A 22962-nucleotide genomic window follows, 5' to 3' on the forward strand; every position below is an offset into this window, starting at 1 on the left:
CTACACATTTGCAGCGTAAACAATACATCTTGAATCATTTTGCAATGTACAGCCTGTGGTAATCTACATTTCTGTCAGATCCACTCTAGTCAAAAATGACACGAGAAACAGAGATACATTTCAGAAGCTTTATTTCTGATTGCACATTTTGTGTTTGGCGGTATGGCTCTGTTCGGAGGAAGCTCCCCGGCTTCTCCATGAGCTCCATGGAAGCCAAGACAGGGAACAGCAGCATCCTCAGGTGGAGTGCCTTCCATTTAGCTGGAAAGGCAACATACCCCCCAAACAGACCATACCAAAAACGCAGCCCAAACAATTGACTTTAGTTGGAAACGGGGCATCTTACAACCCCCCGAAACAGACTATTAGGTCACCAAATGTGAATAAGGATTAACGAATATCATTGACATTAGTTATGAAACTGCGGTAATGCCTGATGGTAAAAGATAAGAAGCGAGAGACAGAGTATTTACTTGCCCAGCAGCAGTTAATGAAAAAGCTTGCCCAGCAGCAGTTAATGAAAAAACTTGCCCAGCAGCAGTTAAATATGTTGATTGATTGATTGACTGTTTACATGTATTGCTATTTCAGCAGCTATGGCAGCTATATGCTATATTGTGGCCAATACGGAAAAAAGAAAAAAAAACCCACATTTCAGCAAAGAAACCATGCCCAGAGGCAGAGGCCAGGCTTGCAGCAGTTACATGGGCCTGTAGAAGTTACGGGGTGGAAAAAAAAAGAGAGACAAAAAAGTTGATGTCACCAACCAGTAAGTAGAATTAAATGTAATTATCCTGCCAGCATTACGTATAGCTTGGTCACAGTTAAAACACAGGAGACCAGTGGTTAAGCGCCCCATGCTACCAGCTGAAAGTAGACATAGGTAAGATAATAGACTATCAGTATGTTAGTGGTGCGCACATCCAAGACGCAGGTGCATGACAAAAGGCCAAAGTAGGCTATTGTAGAAATAAAGAAGAATGTCCGCACACTGCTCCCGTGTTGCTTTTTTTATTTTTCTCAAGTGAGCGCTTTCGAGCTTTCGCTCTTCATCAGACTTGAATTGAGGTAGACACATGTCATATTTAAAGGTAAAGTGAATCACATGTTACATCAAACAGGTTCCGATTGGATGGTAGGCCTACACCAGATACCAAGTGCTTCCCAAAGTGTACAGAAATATTTACAAATACATTATACATGAGGCATTATCAAATGTCCAAACATATTTACAAAATATATACAGAATATTTATATACACCTACAAGCATATACTTTTAAGTTTAAAAAACAAAACATCATTGTATGCTCATGAAGTCTAGGGTGTACAGAGAGATCCATCCAGAGTACTTGAGAACACATCAGGCCCTATGGCCATCATAAATTCAAGTACACATGAGGTGTCTAACCAATCACAAGGTTGATATTAGGGTCATTTCACGTGAAATCAGACACTTTGGGACCCGACCGACCCGGATTTCAATCATACTTGGTGTGCCTTTTCAGTAGCAAGGTAGCACCCCAGAACTGCATTGGTTTGAATCTGACACTAATATTAAGGGAGAAACAGACTAGGAAAGGTTCACATGTGAGGGTAGGACACTATACATTCAGCCTTGAATATATCAGTCAGTGTTAGTCACAAAAAGATGCCTGTGGTGTTGTTTGAAAGCTCTTTTCTGGCTCTACATATTACACAATCACCTTGGAATACAACTACTCTCAGAATATGAATTATGATAAATTGAAAAATTAAAAATTGAATATCTAAAAAACTCATATTTTAAAATGGCCAGTTCCTTGTCCAAACGTAGCCGGCAATGTCATGAGCAGCACCTAAAATGCTGGTGTTCGGTTTAATATTAATTTCAGAGAGAATTTGACTCACAAATATGGCGTCATACAGACCACTTACTAATAATATGGTAATACCATAGTAGCATCACATGACAAAACAAAAACAAAACAAAAATGGTCAGTGTCCATGGTCCCAGGTTTCAGAAACTAAGGCAGATGTCCATTTATACACACCAAATGATGATATGTGAATGTTTGATTCCTTCTCTGTGTACCTGTGCCATCTTCCCTTTACCGTACTTTAAAGAGATAATCAATGGCTACACTCTCATTTTGTACTCTACCAGTGCATTTGAAGCAACATCTGTGTCTTTTGTAGATAATGTATAAGTACGTCCCGTTGCAGTTACAGGTTCCACTACCAGAAGCACATCCTGATGATCCATGACAAGTCTATCTGGTCTGAAGGGAAAAGTGAAGGATGGAGATGGCCCATGAGGATGCAGGAAGTTCAGTTTCACCTCTCCAGTGCTCGGCATACATTCCTCAGCACATGCTAGCCACCAGTTGCCATCATATACAGCTACAACATACCCTTTGATGCTTGAAAATGTAACACATTCCTTTACTGAGCTCACTCTTTCAACCCTGCCTTCTCTGAATGCTGAAAATGGCCTAACTTCCACTGTGTCCATTGACAATGGGCAGAAGCTGTGTAGTTTTTGAGTACCTGGAATAGTTCTTGCAGATTCAAACCTTTTCAACAGGTTCTCAGCTTCATGATGGTACATCTCTGTTGTGTCAAACTGGCAATGGATGTTCTTGGCTACGTTTGGACAAGGAACTGGCCATTTTAAAATATGAGTTTTTTAGATATTCAATTTTTAATTTTTCAATTTATCATAATTCATATTCTGAGAGTAGTTGTATTCCAAGCTGATTGTGTAATATGTAGAGCCAGAAAAGAGCTTTCAAACAACACCACAGGCATCTTTTTGTGACTAACACTGTCTGATATATTCAAGGCTGAATGTATAGTGTCCTACCCTCACATGTGAACCTTTCCTAGTCTGTTTCTCCCTTAATATTAGTGTCAGATTCAAACCAATGCAGTTCTGGGGTGCTACCTTGCTACTGAAAAGGCACACCAAGTATGATCGAAATCCGGGTCGGTCGGGTCCCAAAGTGTCTGATTTCACGTGAAATGACCCATTATCATCAAGGAGACTACAGTACATCATTGTGTTAAAATCTTCATTACAGTCAATAGGCCTACACCTTTTCAAAGGACAAACAGAAGAACCAAAAAACATTTAGAGTATTCAGTAGTGTGTGTAATTTAGTTTAGTTTTTCGTACACACAACCGGCAATCACAGAGTCACTAGGCCTGTTACAGGAATGGTTTAATGCTGAAGTCCTCATTCATGCCCCTTGGTGCCATAGTATCCAGGGTGTAAAAGGGTGTAAAACCGTTTGAGAAGTAAGTTGTCAATATTGCCTCCCCTCCTAGGCATTTTTACCATCTCGATTCCCATGTATTTTAGAGCAGACACATTATGTTGGGCCTCTTTGAAGTGGACTGCCACTGAACTTTTCATGTCCATGTTGCGTCTGTGCTCAGCCATCCTACCCTTAAGTGCCCTTGTGGTCTTGCCCACATAGGCCAAGCCACATGGGCATTTGAGCAGATAATAGACTAGGCTGTCTGTTGGACAGAATGAATTATATAGGATGTACATAGGAAAATTGTGTCGAAGATTGGGTAAAGTTGAGTAAAATGTACTTACATGTATGTGAAGCTCATTTCAGTTGGTATGTGAGTAACTTTTCCCCAAAATCGCCAAGAAACTTTAACTGTGAAAAGACACAGGCAGCGCGTGGTTCTGTTCAATCAGGAACGTGTTGTTGACCACGGTTGATGGCTTCTTTGTGGGCGGCTTTTGTGTGAAATTTGCATTGTGCGAATTAGTTCTACTGCCATCTAAAGGCTTGGTGTAGAACTAATTTAACCAGAGACGGTCTATTTTGAACTTCCTTGAACAATCCTTGTTTTAGTTCAGAATACCATTAAATAACCAGATTGGCCAAGCACATTGAAGTTTTTCCTCAAAAGCAGGGTTGAGGAACCTTTTTCCTTCGAAGGGTCACTTCAAAATGTAGGTCCTAAAAAGATCATTCAGCTATTCTGATAGCCTAGGGGTCATTCCAGCTGGAATCAGCAAATGGTCCCCACTCGACCCCCTCGGATTTGTTTGAAAAAAATATATGTGATGGCTTAAACGTCCAATGGAACATATCCACCATTGCAGATTTCAGCTGTGCATACTTTTCCCCCAAAAGATCTGTAAATAAGGACACCCCCTCCCCCTGATTTGGTGTCACTGCCTGAGTGACCATATTCAGACTTAATTATCTCCAAAACTATTTGTGGTGGGTCCATTATTTTTTCAGGGCTAAGAGACATAGACCTGACAAGCATACATTACATCAGCACTGTATGTCAAATTACACCTTAATGCTGGCCCTCTACTTTTCTTTGAAATTAAAATTGCAAGGGTTTTCAGATGTCCATAAAAACCTCAAATTTCAACATTCAAGGTTCATCCTTGGTACATGGTCAGATATGTTCCATGACTTTCACATCACATCATATTTAATATAAGGGTCCAATGGTTGTTGAGATGCCGAGGTCCAAAGATGGGCAAAAACGAATTTATACCATTATTTGGAGCAATATTCCCAATGTATGACACCAGTTGTGAACTTGCTGTTTGGTGTCTCTGAAAGATAATATTATTATTCATAACATATCTAAAAATTGGGATGGTGTTTTGCCCCATTATTTTTATGATGAATTTTAAAAACTCATTCCTGTGTGACATGCAGGTGTACCTTAGAAGCCCTGTTACCTTAGAAAAATTGGGTTTACTACACCTAAAATGAATAGCCAAGTCAGTGTACACTAAAACCTAAAATCTCTGATACCAAATAGGTGATTTTATACTTGTTCAGCTCAGTATTTCAGTATTTCTGACTTAACCCCCAATTCCATCCTAAGAAGGTGGCCAATCCCCTTGATTTTTGCTCATGGAGCCAATGGCATAGTTCCAAAATAGTTCCAGGAAGTCAGCATCATGGGAAGGAAACAATACACCATTGTTTGGAGCAATATTTCCAATATATGACAGCGGTTGTGAACTTGCTGTTTGTTGTTTCTGGAAGAGGATATTCTTATTAACAATATATCTAAAAATTGGGATGGTGTTTTGCCCCTTTATCTGTATAATGCCTTTTCAAATCTCAATGCAGTGTGGCATGCATCGTGCAAATCCATCCAAAGTGGCGTCATGAAAAAAAAAAAAAAAACACAATTTTTTAGAGCAATACCTCCAAAGTATGACACCACCTGTGAACTTATTTTTTGTTGTGTCTGGAAGAGGATATTTTTATTAACAACATAGCAAAAAAATAGAATGGTGTTTACTACTACTACAAATTAACTTAAGGCTTCTGTCTAGCTCCACCAGCTCATGCTTTCTGCTGCACTGAACCAACAGCAGGTCGTGGCATGTTCAAAGCCATGGCAGTCATGGACTTCCTCTCCATAACCTCTATCTTCCCATGTGCTCTTCCATGGCTAAATTTGTGATATAATTCATTTTAGTGTAGGAACATAATATACACGTCATACTGTATGTGAATATGTGTGTAGTTGGCCTACTTACCATGTACTTTATGAATTCTGTTATCCTGAAAAGGGTCTTCTTGTGTTCCTCCAGGACTACAGGTGGAATTGAAATTCATTTTAGCTCAAAACACTTTTGCTGTATGGACATCAACAAGTACACGGAGCGCATACACTTTATAACAACAGCAATACCAGAAGCCCCCTCCTCTTTACCATTCCAGATGTTTTTGAATGGATGATGTTTGTGCCTCAAATCTTCCGAATGGCTGGGTGCTGTGCCATGAGTTTGGGAGGGAGTGGCAGCTTCACAGCTGTGAGGCATTGACATATCTGGATAGAAAGATGACACTAATGTCATTCCTTTAATAGTGGGCTTCTTATGCATATAATTTCAAAACATAAACCCATGTTAACACATCAAATAACTGAAAAAACGTACATGATGGTGGTGGAGGTGTAGATCTGAAAAGAAAACGAAATCTCAGGTCAGGTCACTCGTCCATCTCCACCGGGTGTGGAATGTGTTGAGGTCCATGGTGTTGTCTTCTGCCTGAGCCTGGTCTCTCCTTGCTGCGTTTCGCACAGCCTGTACTGCAGTAACATGCAATAATATAATGCAAGCAATTTGTACCTGTCGCAATGAAAAGTGGGGAAATTTAGATACAACAACACCAACACAGATTACAACACCAACATAAATGTAAGCACACAATTTCAGTTTACAAACATACTTGACAAAAATACACACAGGATTAAAACTGATGAGTTAAGAAGATACATAGTATGACAGTAGCATTGCATTCAATCGAGCAGGAAGGTTTGATGGTAACTTGTGCCTGTGGCTGGTATACTAAAATGGATAAAATGAACTACAATGCATGTCAAAGACTTAGCAGTAAATGAATCTACACTAGAAATACACCCCCACCCCCATGCCACTCTAGCTCCACACAGCCTGCTGCAACACACGCGCGCACACACACACACACACACTTAGAAATAGATAGATAAATACACCCCCTCCCCTTAAACTGCTGCATACCGTACACACACACACACACACACACACACACACACACACACACACACACACACACACACACACACACACACACACACACACACACACACACACACACACACACACACACACACACACACACACACACACACACACACACACACACAGTGCACACAAACAATGCTCTATGCACTACAGTATGTAATTCACATGGCTTGAGGTCTTACCAGCAGTTTAGGTCAGCTCCATTCAAATGGCAGATTTGATGGGTTCTTTTTCTTCAGGAGTTTTGTGGGGGTAGGTCTTCTCAGGTGAGGGCCAATCATAACGTGCCAAGAACTGATGCAGCAAAGGCAGTCAGCCGTGAGTCAACAGCTAGGGGCATTTGCATTTGAATAAGCCTAACTGAAGTCACAGGCAGAGATGTGTCTGCATTATAGACACCCTGATCTGTGGTGCTTTCAATAGCATTAGGCCTACCAAAAGACAATATCTCGCACTGAACTGCCCCTTTACCTTAATCAAATTTATGAAAAGCTGTGCTGTCATTGAAACTGATGCTTTATCGCCTTCAATGAGCTATTTATCGATTATAGGTCTGTGTACAAATGTAGTCAGAAACACTGCAAGCACAACGACAAACAAGTTTGTACAAGATAAAAAGCAGTGGCCAGCTACCATTTAATATGTGGACTCTTTACTGCCAAACTTACATGCTAGACACTATCACACACACACACACACACACACACACACACACACACACACACACACACACACACACACACACACACACACACACACACACACACACACACACACACACACACACACACACACACACACACACACACACACACACACACACACACACACACAATTAAATGGGCCTATTTGGAATGAAACATTTAACTTTGTATTCTTTGGAGACGCAGGTTTGTGTCCCTTCACTGAATTAAAAGCAAATAGGCTATGATATATCCTATTTTGCATTTCACTCTTTGCACTTTGGTGCAATAATGGTAATGAATAATTAATAAATTATAAGAAATGAATTAAAAAAAATGGCATAGGCTGACCTTACTTAGGCCGGAAACAACCGAAAAACAACTTAACATAACGTTGTGGATTGGTAGCAGCGTAACTACTAGCTAACGTTTCATATGAGTAGTTCCCTGAAAGTCCAAGAACGTTAGTATTTGTTTGGTTTGTACCGTAACCAAAAGGAACGTTTTTAAGTGGTAGATTATTGGTTTGGTTATAACCAAACCTTTAGAGAACCAAAGTCAAACGTTTTTTTTCCCGTTCTCTGTTACTAGGGGTAAAATCAGCCATAGACTGACAAGAGCTGCGCGTGCAGCCTCTAATTAGCACTCAGTCGGCTGACTTCTTTTAGAACAATTGCAGTGGACTCAGTAGCCAAGCATAGTTTAAGGTTTTACCAGACAACATGTTGGTATTCTGCTGCAGTATGGTTTTTTGGGACATTTGGGGGCAGATTCGGGATTCGGGAAAGCAGCTTAAAATTCGGGACTGTCCGGTCACCCTAGTTCTAGGCACAGTACAAGCGATCCCTCAGCTATGCCGTTAAGTCTTCCCCCGCCAGCCCTCACCTTTGCGCTTCTCAAGGTGTTCCTGACTGGCACAAACATTGCTAATGGGAGCCCAGATCCTCTGGCCTTGAAAATATTGCTAACCTTCACGAATTTCACAGGTCATCTGCCTTACTGAAGATAATAACCACGTTGCTAACGACAGCACCTCATTCATCTAATAAAACAAGATGCAAAAGCTGTTCTCTGTATGGTGTTGCAAACAAACACTTTTCTCATCTGACGAAATTAACACTTAAAGATGGAATCAATATCCAAAGTTTCAACCAAAATTCGCTAACGACCAAAGTTAGCTAACCAAAGTTAGCTAACCAAAGTTAGCTAACGACAGATAACTCGTTCATTTACATCAACAGTCCCTGTCCTTTTGGTTAACATGATGCAGTAATAACATAGTTGCAGAAATAACAATAGCCAAAGTACACTCGTATCAGATGTTTACCAACCTTTTGTTAAGTAATCCAGCTCGTGCACTCGAGATCTTCTCTGCAGTCAATTACACAGGCAGCAGACAAAAGCCTGTCAGTCAGCAAGCAGCAGAAACGGCGCAAAATGTAGTCTAGAGCAGTGGTTCCCAACCTATGGGTCGGGACCCCCCTTATGGGTCGCCAAAGATCCACAGGGGGTCGCGGAGCCCTCTTGATTTCAAGGGGTTTCGTTTTAAATATATATAGCCCATGTTGAATAAAAGACAAAGCATTTAACTAATAAATGCATAGACGCAACAAATTGTAAGTGCTACATTAAACATTAATTCTATATTTGACCAAAGACGAATTGAGGAATAAAATAACTAAAATAAGTTATCGCAGGAAACGGAGGGCATCTTGTGACTCCGTCTCGTGCGGGCGCTCACGTGGTTGGGTCACCAAAAGCTTAAAATAGTAAAAACATGGGTCCCCTAAGAAAAAGGTTGGGAACCACTGGTCTAGAGGTCTATCCATTTCCATGTAATGTAAATGGGGTGGAGATTTCCCACGCAGTTTGCATTGCTTCTTGCTTTTGCTATCCTGCAGGAGTTGCACTGGAATATGCCTGCTTTCTTTTAGGTTATTGCAAACTTCGTTGTGCTCATCTGTTTGTACATTTCAATTTAAAAAAAAAAAAAAAAAAAAATACTAATAGTATTGCATATCAACTATGGTAATGCAAAGGCCCCCTTACAAAATTCTAAAAAAGTTTCTCTTCCTTCTTGCAAAGTAATGTACTAACTCATCAAAGTTGAGCTGTTGCACAAACTTTTTCTCCATATCGCCCAACCCTATAACATTTCAGCTTTTCAGATATTTCCATGCAAAACATGTATTTGTTGTACAATGTACAATTTATGTGGCCTAATTGGGTCATTCCATGTCAATTCACATGATTCCCTACAATCTCCCCACATGACCCTCTACGATTTACCCGATATCTCACATACAGGTACCTTTTGATGTCAATTGAAAAAAATCCCAAGTATTAGCACCCTACGTCCAACAGTTGCAGAGATGAAGCCCTCCAAAGTTGGGGTGCCATGCCCACTTTTCAAGCCTGTGAATTGCATACAAAATTTACAAGCCAATTTTGACACCTCTGCTTTTAGTTTCAAGGAAGATACAGGCCTAAAAATCACCATGGCCCCTCAATATGACCCGTCTACCAGATGATGTTCTTACAAATGGCATGCCTTGATTATTTTTGGCTATATTAAGCCTTAAAAACTGAATTTGTGAAAAGCATGATGAAGAGTCTTGCCATTTTGGGGTTCCAGAACTTGGACACTATGTATGCTTTGGGAGTTATAATTGATTTGCCGTAATATTTGGGAACTGTACAGTGTATTCCAAAATATTTAGGGCGCTCAGACTTTAAAAGATAAAATAGTAGGGACTCAAAAACAGCTTTGAGACAAAATGACCTTACGGTACCCTCTACTTCAGGCCTCAAATTAACCATGTGGGCACTTGATGACTGTCAGGGACGGATCATGACTCCATGGGCCCCTGGGCCAGACAACAAGAAAAGGCCCCCCTCCATATGTTATAGACCCTATATTGTTGGGCATTCAGGTGTTTTCCCCTGAAAATATGTGAAAATAGAGTTGTTAAAGTGTGATTTTACACAACATGAGAATGGAAATTTAGAGGATTGGGCTTTAGGGCCCTCTGGACTATTGGGCCCCTGGGCCTGGGCCCGGTAGGCCCTTACAGTAATCCATCCTTGATGACTGGAACGCCCTTTTAACCCCATGTACAGTAGCAGTGTATCAATCTTTCAAGCTTGGAAAAACTTTGTTTTTCAAAGTTCTTCATATTAATCTTGGCCTTCAAAGTATATGTTTTTCTCTATATCTTATCACATTGTCTGTTTTGTCTGCTGCCATCTGCTGGTCTAAAAAAGTAACAACAGCGTAATGTTATAAAACAAAAAGGGCTGGGAAATCTTGCCCATAATTTACCAATAAAGCACTGTAATTATACAGTATATTGCTATATATTAATTATGATTTAAAGAAGCATGATGAATATTTCTAGTTCAAATAATTTCCTAAGTGTGACTGCTTAATGCTCAATCATAATGCCAGTTTCAAGATGGCCTCAACCCTGCACTACATTTCTACCAGACATGGGGGTGGGCGTGTCCTGGTAGAAATGTAATCATGATTGAGCATTCTGCATAATGCTTGTCAAAATCATAATTAATATATAGCAATATGCTGTAGAATTAAAGTGCTTTATTGGTAGCCTAGCGAGCTTAACCCCTAGGGGCGTCTAGATTTCTAAGTTGCTTTATTGGTAAAATATGGGCAAGATTTTTCAGACCCTTTTGTTTTCTTACATTGCACTGTTGTTACGTTCTTTGACCAGCAGATGGCAGCAGACAAAACAGACACTGTGATAAGACATAGACAAAAACATATACTTTGAAGGCCAAGATTATTATGAAGAACTTTGAAAAACAAAACAAAAATTGTGGAGCCTTGCTGGAACCCATTACCTGCCCATGCTCAATTTAGCCCATTTAATGCCCACCCATTGCCCATATGGGCTCCAACAACAAAGCCCCTGTGGGGCCCAACAAAAAAGCCCACTTATTGCCCATGCCAAATAGCCCATTTAATGCCCACCAACAGCCCATGCGCAACAAAGCCCACCTATTGCCCATGTTAATTTAGCCCATTCAATGCCCACCCATTGCCCCTGTCGGGCACAACAAAAAAGCCCACTTATTGCCCATGCTAAATAGCCCATTTAATGTCCACCAACAGCCCATGTGGGGCCCAACAACAAAGTTCACCTATTGCCCATGTTAATTTAGGGGTCATTCCAGCTGGAATCAGCAAAGTTCTGAGAAATCTCCCACTCGACCCCCTCGGATTTGCCTGAAAAAAATGTATGTGATGGCTTAAACATCTAATTTAGCCCATTCAATGCCTACCCATTGCCCCTGTGGGTCCCAACAAAAAAGCCCACTCAAAGCCCATGCCCACCCGAAGCCCACCTAGCCCAAGTGAGACCCATGTGGGCCCAAACTGTATGTGTTTGCAGGGTGACAACCAACCGGAACCAAACTTTTATTTTTCTTAGGCCTTATTGTATGTGGGTAAGACGCAATTCCTGAAAATCTTGGTTTTCAGTCTGCAGGCTTCCAAAACGACTTGTGGATGGCAGGTGAAAGTCATGCCACCTCATAGATTTGCACTGTAGACAAATCCTTATTTCCAGCCATTTTGGCTAAAGTAACTAAAAGTAATGCAAAAGTAGTGTAATGCCTTACTTTTAAAAAAAAGTAATGTTGTAATGTAAGGCATTACTTTTAAATGACAGTAACATGTAATAAGTAGTGCATTACTGCAGAAATACACCAGCGGCGATCTGAGCGAGTCGAGCGACGGAAGTAATTGACTTTGTATTGAGTCGAGAGACAAAAGCGATTCTGGAGACTAGAGCGATTTGCGCGACGAGCGCGACAATTTGAAGTTGAAATCTTTTCAACTTTCTATTCCAATGACTGTATAGAGGTTAGTGACCACAGCCAATGGGAATGCTTGAATGCTTTGCCTTCTGCCTGTACGGACATACTCTTGTCTCCTCAATCGCTCGTATCGCTTGCTGCTGCACTCTGTCGCTTGAATCGCGTCGCCGCTGGTGTATCTCTGCGGTTACGGTTTTTGAGTAACTTTCCCAACAGTGGTGGTAATTGCGTCCAAAACTGGAGTCATTTCTGCCGCAGTCGCCATTGTAGCCAGCCTGTTAGCAATGCTCGTTCGGTTTGCTGTTTGTGAAGATGGCTTCGTCTTAGGTTGCTTATGCATACTAAATTTCCGTTTTTCCATATATGTACATGAAGTAGCCTATAAATAGATCTAAGCTCCATGTTCTCTTAAAAGACCATAGAATGCTAAAAACAGTTACAGGAAAGGTACATAGTCTATTTCTTCATTCAAGCCTGGAAATTCCATTGCTTTTAGTTTCCAAATCCAAAATGTTTCTCGTTGCAATAATAACTTGAGTCTATCACCACCACGTATTGATGTTTTTACAATTTCAACCCCTTGAATTTTCAGGCTTGAAGGATCACTGCGGTGTTATAGGCTACTTCATGTACATATATGTAGATTGTGTAGTCTTACAACATGTAAAATATGTATCCTTTTGTTGATTTTGTGAATGTTTACTGTCTGGGAACCGAGTGAGAGGCGGGCCCAAGTTTGTTTTGCCAGTTTGATTGACAGATCCCTACTGCTGGGAGCTGTGTGAGAGGCGGGCTCAGCAGTTGGAGAAGCTCAGCACTAATCATCTAGTTGTCTGCACCTGTCCTTACCTACACCCCTAACAAATGCACTACTCTGTTCTTTTGTGTTACTGCCCTGAAGAAGGCACTCATGCCGCTACGCGTGGGCCTTGTTTTTAATATGTCCATGTAGGACCTGTCATATTAATAAAGACATTTTAATTTGGAGTGCCTTAGTCAGAGAATTTATTCTCATTTTTTGATCCTGGAAGTACTATACCTTGGACTAAAGAGCACCCAAACCCAAGAAGCCAACAAACTATCTGGATAAGAGCACGCCATACTCCACAAACTGAAGATATATTTTTTTTTTTGAAAAATGGTAGCGAGCGTGACAATATTATCGTTTATCACAATAATTTCTTGGCCAATTTATCGTCCAGCAAAATTTGTTATCGTGACAGGCCTAACATACATACATACATACATACATACAGTGCCTCCATCCCCTTCCTCTCACTCTCTTACTCACTCACTCCCAGATTGAATGTGTGACTGAGGTCTTCTTGCACCTGTCTGTCCCCCTCAGGGCGCGAACCTGCGACCTCGTCAACTACATCGGTTTGGAAATGGGAGGCACAGTACGATACTGCTGGACCAAAGGACCAGTCCCCCAGCCCAATGGCATGAACACTGTATGAGGCTCAGGGAGGTTTACTAACGTTCCAGGCCAACTCTGCTAGTTAGCCTCCGTTACACTCTCCCCCTTAAACCTTATTCCCAATCCGGTTCACGGCACCACTGTGACAGCGGTGTCGTCATTGTATTAACCCATAACTAAACAAGATCATTAGCTGGGCTAATAAATTGCCATAACCCAATATAACTAATAAGACTTATTATATGGTGTGACGTCATCGGTCGACTGCTCCATTCATTTCAATGGGGCTCCCCAACGTTCGCACGTCTGATATTTGAAATAACGGACGGGTTGGTCTATATCAGACCGCTGTCAATGGCAACAAGACTTTTCACTGCTAAAGCAACTTTTCAACAAGACTCTAATCAGCTGCTGTGATACACCTGTTGTCTAGGCTACCTGTTTGTTTTGCGCAGCAACAATCTTTTGACATGAAAAATTATAATAAACTTAACATTAAATAAAGAAATGTCCCCACCATGTGTGAATCATTTAAGTATATCCATATAATAAGCGGGTTAACGTTCGGCGAGTCGGTCGCTTTGTGGAATAGCAGCACTTCAGAGAGAACAAGACCCCTCCGCTCCGCGTCGGGGTCTAAAGATTCTCTCTGTCGTGCTGCTATTCCACGGTAGCGACCTTCTCGCCGAACGTTAACCCTTACTTAATATGGGCTATCACCAGTTTCACAATGGATAACCACCTGATATCTGACTACATTCATTTACTAATTAATACCCAACTTCTATATTATTATCACTATTACATACTTGGTTATTGTTGTTAGTTAATTGGGCTCAAGACAGCCATGAGCATACATTACCCATTCTTTGTGAAGGAGACACAGGAAGAGAACACCGGAAGCTAGAAAGTCACTGGAGAAGAGGTCCAAGAGATTACCAATTTTTTGTACATTGCTAGTGGAAAGAGCAATTCAGTTAACCCTTAGAATACCATACTATATCGTAACCTAGTGCCTTTAGCATCAGGGCTTTAGCGCCCATCCGCCAAAGAACATCTCTGTCCCCAGCTCTTCGGCACCAGGGCATAAGGCCTATCCTTGTCCTAACCGCTATCTCAACAGTAGGCTGAGAACAGTATTTAAACCCCACATGATATCATCATCTTACATGTTCAAGTCCCAACAAGGACAAAACATCAGTACCAAACGCGGTACAAGAATACATTCACAAACTGGTCAGCATATGGCCTTGAGCCAAACATGGTTGTGTCCACTCCACTGAGTGTTGCATCGTCTAGACCTAATGTCTGTGGCTAGTAGCCTGACCAAATCACTAACTGCAGCCCCAGTGGCTTGTGTGATAGTCGACACCTTTGTAGTTTACGACAGGGCAGCTGTCCTAAGCACCCAACTCTAGGCCCCAGAACTACACCGAAACCCTTTTGCTGTCAAATAGGCCTACACAGTTAGCAAAAACTATACCGTTTGATAGAATATGATATTATATCATTTTGCAATAAATGAATGGTTAATATTAATGAAGAAATGTTGTAAAAACTATGACAGTCTTTCAGTACTTTTTAGCTTCAAAAAGGTCATTGTGAGAAAAGTCAACTGCTGCAGAATAAAATGTCTAGATTCATAGAGAAATACTGTATCAAGCTTTACAAACTGCAACACTGTTTAATATTTCAGAACAGGCCAGCACCATACGAAAAGTTGCAATCACATATTGGAAAACAACAATACAATGATGTAGCCATTTCAGTGTGGATCGAATATATGTATATGTAGTTTATAAAATGGCATTCAGTCATAGGCATTTATCAGTGCATTTGATGCCATGTGTGGTGATGTACAACCTCAGGGGAGCAACCAGACAACTGGAGGAGAATGCTGTCTATCCACATCTCACAGACACACTGCCGTAGTCATGGTAACGAGACCGCTTGTGTCAAGACGCAGACCAGATATACAAAATGGCCGCCATGATACACCCAGTGTCGAGACCTACTGTAGCCCAGATCTACAAAATGTCAGCAAGAGCTCTTTACAAGTGCAGCACACATCACGTGGGGTCTTCTTGCTAATCCGGAATAGATGCCTGATAGCGTCATCAAGATGGCGGCCAAGTGGAATAACTTACTGTAGAAGAACTTTGTGATTTGCCTCAGGACTCTCTGGGCCTCCTGCCAAGAGGATGAGAATGTTGCCTTTCCACACCTCACAGGTGCACTGCTGTATTGAAGGGGACGAGGTTACCTATGACAAGACCAATGCTGCATCTCAATGGCACACTTGATACTACCTACAAGTGGGTGTTAAGCTCCTTCTCACACTGCAAAGGTTAAAGGTTACTTAAAGGTTCACGACTCACGTCCTCACACTATACAAGCCGACAGTGGGATGCGGGCAGAATGCTCCCACTGTGCCCAGGGAACATGCACATCTGAGGTGGAGATGAGGACGCGCAAATCGCAGTGCCTTATATATTTATGTATGTGTAGTGTCAAATCGGGTTGTAGCCCTGCTTCAACTGTGCAATTTACTTATGAGGCATGGCGAGAATTTCAAACAGTTTAGATTTTCTTGCGACCCTACGATTACACAATCGTGAAGTGAAATCGCTTGTTGTTACACCATACATATACTTGTACACTACACAATGCGAGCCTCAACACCTGCGATTGAGCAAGAAAAAGACTCCCAAAAAGTTGTGCGAGTGACAAATCGTGGCAAAATCGGGCAAAAAGTTGTCCAGTGTAGGCCCGACTTAAGTGTGTATTCTATATCCAACAGCGTGTGTGTGTGCCTGATATGTGGAGAGACTGCATTCTCTTGGTTTACCGCGCAGAGGTAGATCCGCTCCAGTGGAACATGCTGGCACTTTGCAGTGAACACATCAAGTGTCAAGTCAAGTCAAGTGTACTTTATTGTAAGCAATTTGTGTAACAGAGTTAGCACAGAAGTTTGAAACTGCGTTTGACCAGTCTCCAATGTGCAGTTTAACTAAAACATTGATAACACATTGACAATAATCTCTCCCTCTCTCTCTCACACACATACACACACACACAGACAGGCACACACGCACGCACACACACACACACACACACACACACACACACACACACACACACAACTCACAATATCATACATGAACATATTAATTAGGTCCTTAACACCAAGTCTGACCAACGCTGGAGGCCCAGTACATGCTTGTTGCAGGATATGTATGCACATTTTGTGCACGTTCGGTTGCATGTAAATTGTAGGCCTATGTATTTTTTTGTTGTACATCTTGTGGGTAAGCGATCAAATCACAAGTGCACATAATCATATATAATTAATCAAATATATGTGTGTGCGTGCGTGCGCGCGTGCATGTGTGTGTGTGTGTGTGTGTGTGTGTGTGTTGTATGTGAGTGTGTGTGTGTGTGTGTGTGAGGGAGAGAGATGCCTTGGCAAAATGCATGTAACAGTGAGCTATACATGATTATTTCATGTGTAAATACAGTCCCAGGAAAAAGTTTGTACACCCTTTGAAATTTCTTACATTTCTGTCAAAATTGGTCATAAAGCATGGTCTGATCTTCCCAGAAATCACAAGAAGGAACAACCAGAGTCTGCTTTAACTAATTCAACCCAAACATTTACAAATTTACATATTTTCATTGGCCATAAGATGTAAACATTCACAGGACAGCAAGGCATAAGTAAGTACACCCTTATATTAAATCGGTTTTAACCCTCAGTTAGTTGCAATATCCTCAACCAGACTTGTCCTGTAGTTGCAGATCAGATTAACAAAACAATCTGGATGTATCTTGTCTCCCTCTTCTTTAGAGAACTGCCTCTCGTCAGCAAGGTTTCTGGGATGTCTGGAGTGCATAGCGTGCCTTGCTCTCCTGTGAATGTTATAGCCTTATGGCCAATAAAAATATGATAACATGTAAATGTTTGTGTGGAATTAGTTAAAGCAGACTCTGATTGTTCCTTCTTGAGATTTCCGGGAAGATCAGACCATGTTTTATGATACATTTTGACTGAAATGTAAGAAATTTCAAAGGGTGTACAAACTTTTTCCTGGGACTGTATGTGTGTATCTTTATTTGTGTAGGTGTGTATGCTACTTGACACCTTAATTTCCCCCTGGGATCAATAAACGATACTCTACTCTAATCTACTCTTTTGTCATGTTTGTTGTTGTCTTTGGGGCAGCTGGGGTGTAATGATTAGGGAGAGGAAATATACAGGTTGCAGGTTCGAATCCCAACATTACCAGCCCCCGTTTTCCATCCATGGCTGAAGTGCCCTTGAGCAAGATACCAATCCCCGCACTGATCCCCGCACTGAGGAAGGGGTTGGAAAGGGCGGGAATGGAACCTGTAACCCTGTGATCTACACTCTAACTCCCAAACCATTACACAACCCCATCAGTGTTATAACTCTAAAGCCTGTTGTTGTGTGTGAGAGACAGCAGGGAGTAGAAAGACAAATGGGTCAAGCTGGTCTATTCCCACACTAGTCCATAGACAGTAACCAATAGCCTACCCTGTAATATCTGTAGTCCATGGACAGTAACCAATAGCCTACCCTGTAATATCTGTAGTTCATGAACAGTAACCAATAGCCTACCCTGTAATATCTGTAGTTCATGAACAGTAACCAATAGCCTACCCTGTAATATCTGTAAGCTGCTTTGGATAAAAACGTCAGCTAGGTGAAATATAATAATGTTTTATATATCAACTGTCATAATGCTCTACGGCCTGTTGTTGACATCAGGGTTGTAAAACTAAAGCCTGTTGTTGTCGTGTGTGTGACAGGTGGAAACCTGCCACCTGGGAGGAGAAAGACAAACGAGTCCAACTGGTCGTCCAGGACGAGAAACGCTGAGCTTGGCAACGTGATAACATCAAGGTGAGGCTTCAAACCTATTATGTGTTTATTATTGTTTTGTATGATATTCAACTGCTGTAGAGGTCACTTATTTGTATTAATGTACTTGTGAATGTGTTTATATGTATTTAATTCAGTAAAATCTAATGTGTGTAGTAGTAACACTCTCAATCAAAATGCAACGTCTTCCGTCTGTCACTTCACTTTTGTGAACCAATGACAGTATGCTGAAGCCTATTAGCCATAATGCTAATGCTAGCCAGCTGCACCAGCAGGGGCTTTTTAGAACTGACAGCCTGCCGTCTTTACGTATTGTGTCTTATATTGATGCATAATGTAGTGTAAACTGTATGTTGTCATATCAATTATCATATACAAACAAGAAAATGTCAATTTACAGTATTACGATGGATGATAATGTTGTTATAACTTATTATTACAAATTGTAGTTAATGTAGGGGAAAGGAATATGGTCTAATCATTTTCAGATGGTAATTCATCTTCAGTACCACGCACTGATGAAGGCTTGATAGCCGAATAATAATGAGACGCAGTTTTGCGAGTGCGGATTTTTCTTCCTTAAATTCATTTCCCTGGCCCTTTATGTAACTCATATTTGACTCAATAGAGCTTTTAAGAACAAGGGCACAGATGCAAAGACACACACCCATACACCCACACAAACACACCCACGCACATGCACACGCACGCGCACACACACACACACACACACACACACACACACACACACACACACACACACACACACACACACACACACACACACACAAACAAACCGACTTGCACTACAAGGAAGAAAACACAGTATGTGCAGTATGTGCCCTGGAGCATTCCTGTGGCACCAAAGTCAGAGTGTTTATGAAGGAAGAAAACAGGCTGGTTCTCTCTCTCTCTCTCTCTCTCTCTCTCTCTCTCTCTCTCTCTCTCTCTCTCTCTCTCTCTCTCTCTCCTCCCTCCCTCCTCTCTCTCTCTCTCTCTCTCTCTCTCTCTCTCTCTCTCTCTCTCTCTCTCTCTCTCTCCTCTCTCTCTCTCTCTCTCTCTCTCTCTCTCTCTCTCTCTCTCTCTCTCTCTCTACACCCCACATGGGGCACCACTAAAGAAATAAAACACAATGAAAAGTACTGAGTGTACAGCCGATACAAAATGAAAAATTCATTCTTCAATAAAAGTTATATTACTTTACACTTAGCTGACCAAAGCGACTTAGTTATTTTAAGAGCAGGGTATTGGTTACAGTCCATGGAGCAGTGTGAGCTTAGGCACACTGCTTAAGGGCACCTCAGTCATAGGGTGCCGTAGAGAGTGGTAAGGGTAGGATTCGAACCTGCCACCCTCTGATCTACTCGGCTACGACTGCCACCCACTAGGCCATAGCTGCAATTAAGTCAATATACAGCCAGTAACAAAATTGATTACATCCCTACGCGGTGACAAAGTGATTTTAAATATATTGTGGACAGTTAGTCATTGCTGCTCTCAAGTGTCGTCATCAGTATTACACGGTTTCTGGTTTGAATAGTAAGCAGGGGTGTTCCATCTGGTATTGTAGCCCTCACACACCATCATTCTGGACACTGAAAGATTCCCATGGTACCTCATGAAAAACAAAGACCTAGAAAGAAAAGAGAACAAAAAAGGAGTAACTAGCTGGTAGTTGCTGAATGCACATATATAATCTTTGTTGGTGTGTTAAACAAATCAATATCAAATATCTGTATGCTCAACAGCAGGGTGTGAAACATAAGGCCCAAGGGCCGCATGTGGCCTGCCAGATTATTCAATCTGTACCTAGTAGAAAAAAGACTAAGACAAATAAACATCTATTCCATACTGTACACATCTGCAGCAGGTGTCTGAGATTTCAGGTTCGCAACACTTTTTGCTCAACACATACAGTCAATGCTCCCGATAACATGTTACCTGCCCCATGTTAGATGATACCTCCAGTGTCATGCAAAGTGCTGCAGTTGTTGAGTATGTGGACTCGGAGCAGCATGTTCGTGTCAATAAGAAAATTAACTGGACTGCATTTGACCCATAGATCGATAGCTGAATGTGCTAAATGCTCATAATCTTTGGTCATCTTTGCTGGTCTGGAGCAGCCAAGGTGTAGTGATTAGGCAGATGAACTATACATCACATGGTTGGAGGTTCAATCCCCACCTTATCAAATCATTCCTCTATCCATGACTGAAGTGCTCTTGAGCATGGCGCCTTTTCTCACACTAGTCCATGGACTGTAACCAATAGCCTACCCTTTAACCCTATTCAGCCTGGGCTTTTTTGGCATTCCTGGGCCTGGGCGGGGGGCTCTTTTGACACCACCACCCCCCCCCCTCGTAACTTATGAACGGAATACAGTATGACTACGAAACTTGGGGGAGATGATCTACATATGGACATCTATGAATGACATCATTTTTGTGTAATTATCTATTATTATGACGTCATTATGACATCATTATGTTATTATGTCCAAAATCTCGCCATAATAGATTTTCCAACAAATTTAGGTAATGCACTTAATTTTTAATGATGTCATGCTTCAAACCACTTAAATGCTCACAAAGTTGTCTGATGCTAATGGAAATAACAAAAAAATATGAAAATATATGGCGTCATAGATATGGTTATGTGATTTTTGGTCAGACATACCTGTCAGAAAACCGTTGCCATGGCAACAGAAAAAATTATAAACCTAATCTTTCGGTACCTAACTGTAGCCAACTAAATGTTAGGAAAAGTCACAAAGTTTCATAGTCATAGCTTAAGTCGTTAAGGAATCATACGACATCAAAGTTGGTGCGGGCACTTTTAGCCCCCCCCCCCCAGTCTGGATAGGGTTAATATCTAGTTGTGTCAACAATATTGGATTTGGCAACGCATCGCAATGTGGGAGGGCAATTCATTAATCGATTCTGCAAATGCCATAATCGAGTTTCAATTACTTCCGTGGGCATTTCCAGAGCAAATGAACTTTACATTAAATTAAAGCACTTCAAAGCATTGAAAGCTGCAGGATTGATACACAACAGCCAATAAAATGTTGTCCAGTATCTGACTACTTGTATTGCCTCATGATTGATTTATTGCAATGCATCGTAGAATCGGACTGAATCGTTTCAAATTGAATCGTTACGTCCCGAATCTTAATCAAATTGAATCGTAAGGGCAGGGCCAATGCACACCACTAGTAATATCTGTAAGCTGCTTTGGATAAAAAACGTCAGTTAGATATCAACTATCATAGTGCTCTAAAGCCTGTTGTTGTGTGAGACATCAGGGTCATACAACTAAAGCCTGTTGTTGTCATGTGTGTGTGTGTGAGACAGGTGGAGATCTGCCAGCTGGGAGGAGAAAGACAAACGAGTCCAACTGGTCGTCAAGGACGAGGAAGAGAAACGCTGAACTTGGAGACGTGATAACATTGAGGTGAGGTCTATTGTCTGTTTATTATTGTTTTGTATCATATTCAACTGCTGTAGAGGTCACTTATTTGTATTAATGTACTTATGAATGTGTTTATATATTTAATTCAGTAAAATCTAATGTGTGTAATAGTAATACTCTCAACCAGAATGCAACGCCTTCCGTCCGTCACTTCAATTTTGTGAACCGATTTGCCTAGTAGCCATACTGCTAATGCTAGCCAGCTGCTCCAGCAACCAGCAAGGCCTTTTTAGAACTGACAGCCTGTGTCTTTAAGTATTGTGTCTTATATTGATGCATAATGTATCACATACAAGCAAGGTTATGAATATATCAAGTTACAGTGTTACAATGGATTACAATATTGTTGTGCTTATGCTGTTCATTTACTGTAGTCTATGGAGGGGAAAAGAATGCACTTTTAAAATTTTTAGTTGGTGAAGAGTTAATGGACAGGAGCACATCTGCATGGTAGCCTACTACACGTTGATGATGGTGAAGGGCCGAAACGCATCTGCTTGTATGGACTTGGTGATTTTTGGTAAATAAATAATTGAGACTAAGCTTGTGAGTGCGGATTTTCTCGTCTCTAAGGTTGTAGTTTTTTCTTTACACCCAAAGTAATTTATTTTACTCTAGAAGTTGAGCGCGCCCCCTCTGTTACACTTGAATTCATTCCAATGGCCCTTTATATGTGAGGCTTTCAGGAACAAGGACACAGACGCAAAGACACACACCCACACACCGCCCACACACACACACACACTGACATTCACTTCAAGGAAGCAAACACATTATGTGCAGTATGTGCCCTGGAGCATTCCTAGTGCTGAGGATATTTATGAAGGAACAAAACAGGTTCTGCTCTCTCTCTCTCTCTCTCTCTCTCTCGCTCCCTCCCTCCCTCTCTCTCTCTCTCTCTCTCTCTCTCTCGCTCCCTCCCTCCCTCTCTCTCCCTCCCTCCCTTTCTCTCCCTCGGACACTGTCTCTCTCCTATCCTGATTATCATGACTTTCAAATCTGGTCTGACCAAGACCATAACAACTAACATTCTCTGGTTGATGGTTTCCCATGGCAGGTATGGACTGTGTATGGCCATCTTCCAAAATGGAGCA

This window comes from Engraulis encrasicolus, chromosome 13 (assembly GCF_034702125.1).
Source record: "Engraulis encrasicolus isolate BLACKSEA-1 chromosome 13, IST_EnEncr_1.0, whole genome shotgun sequence".
In the NCBI taxonomy this organism is placed as follows: Eukaryota; Metazoa; Chordata; class Actinopteri; order Clupeiformes; family Engraulidae; genus Engraulis; species Engraulis encrasicolus.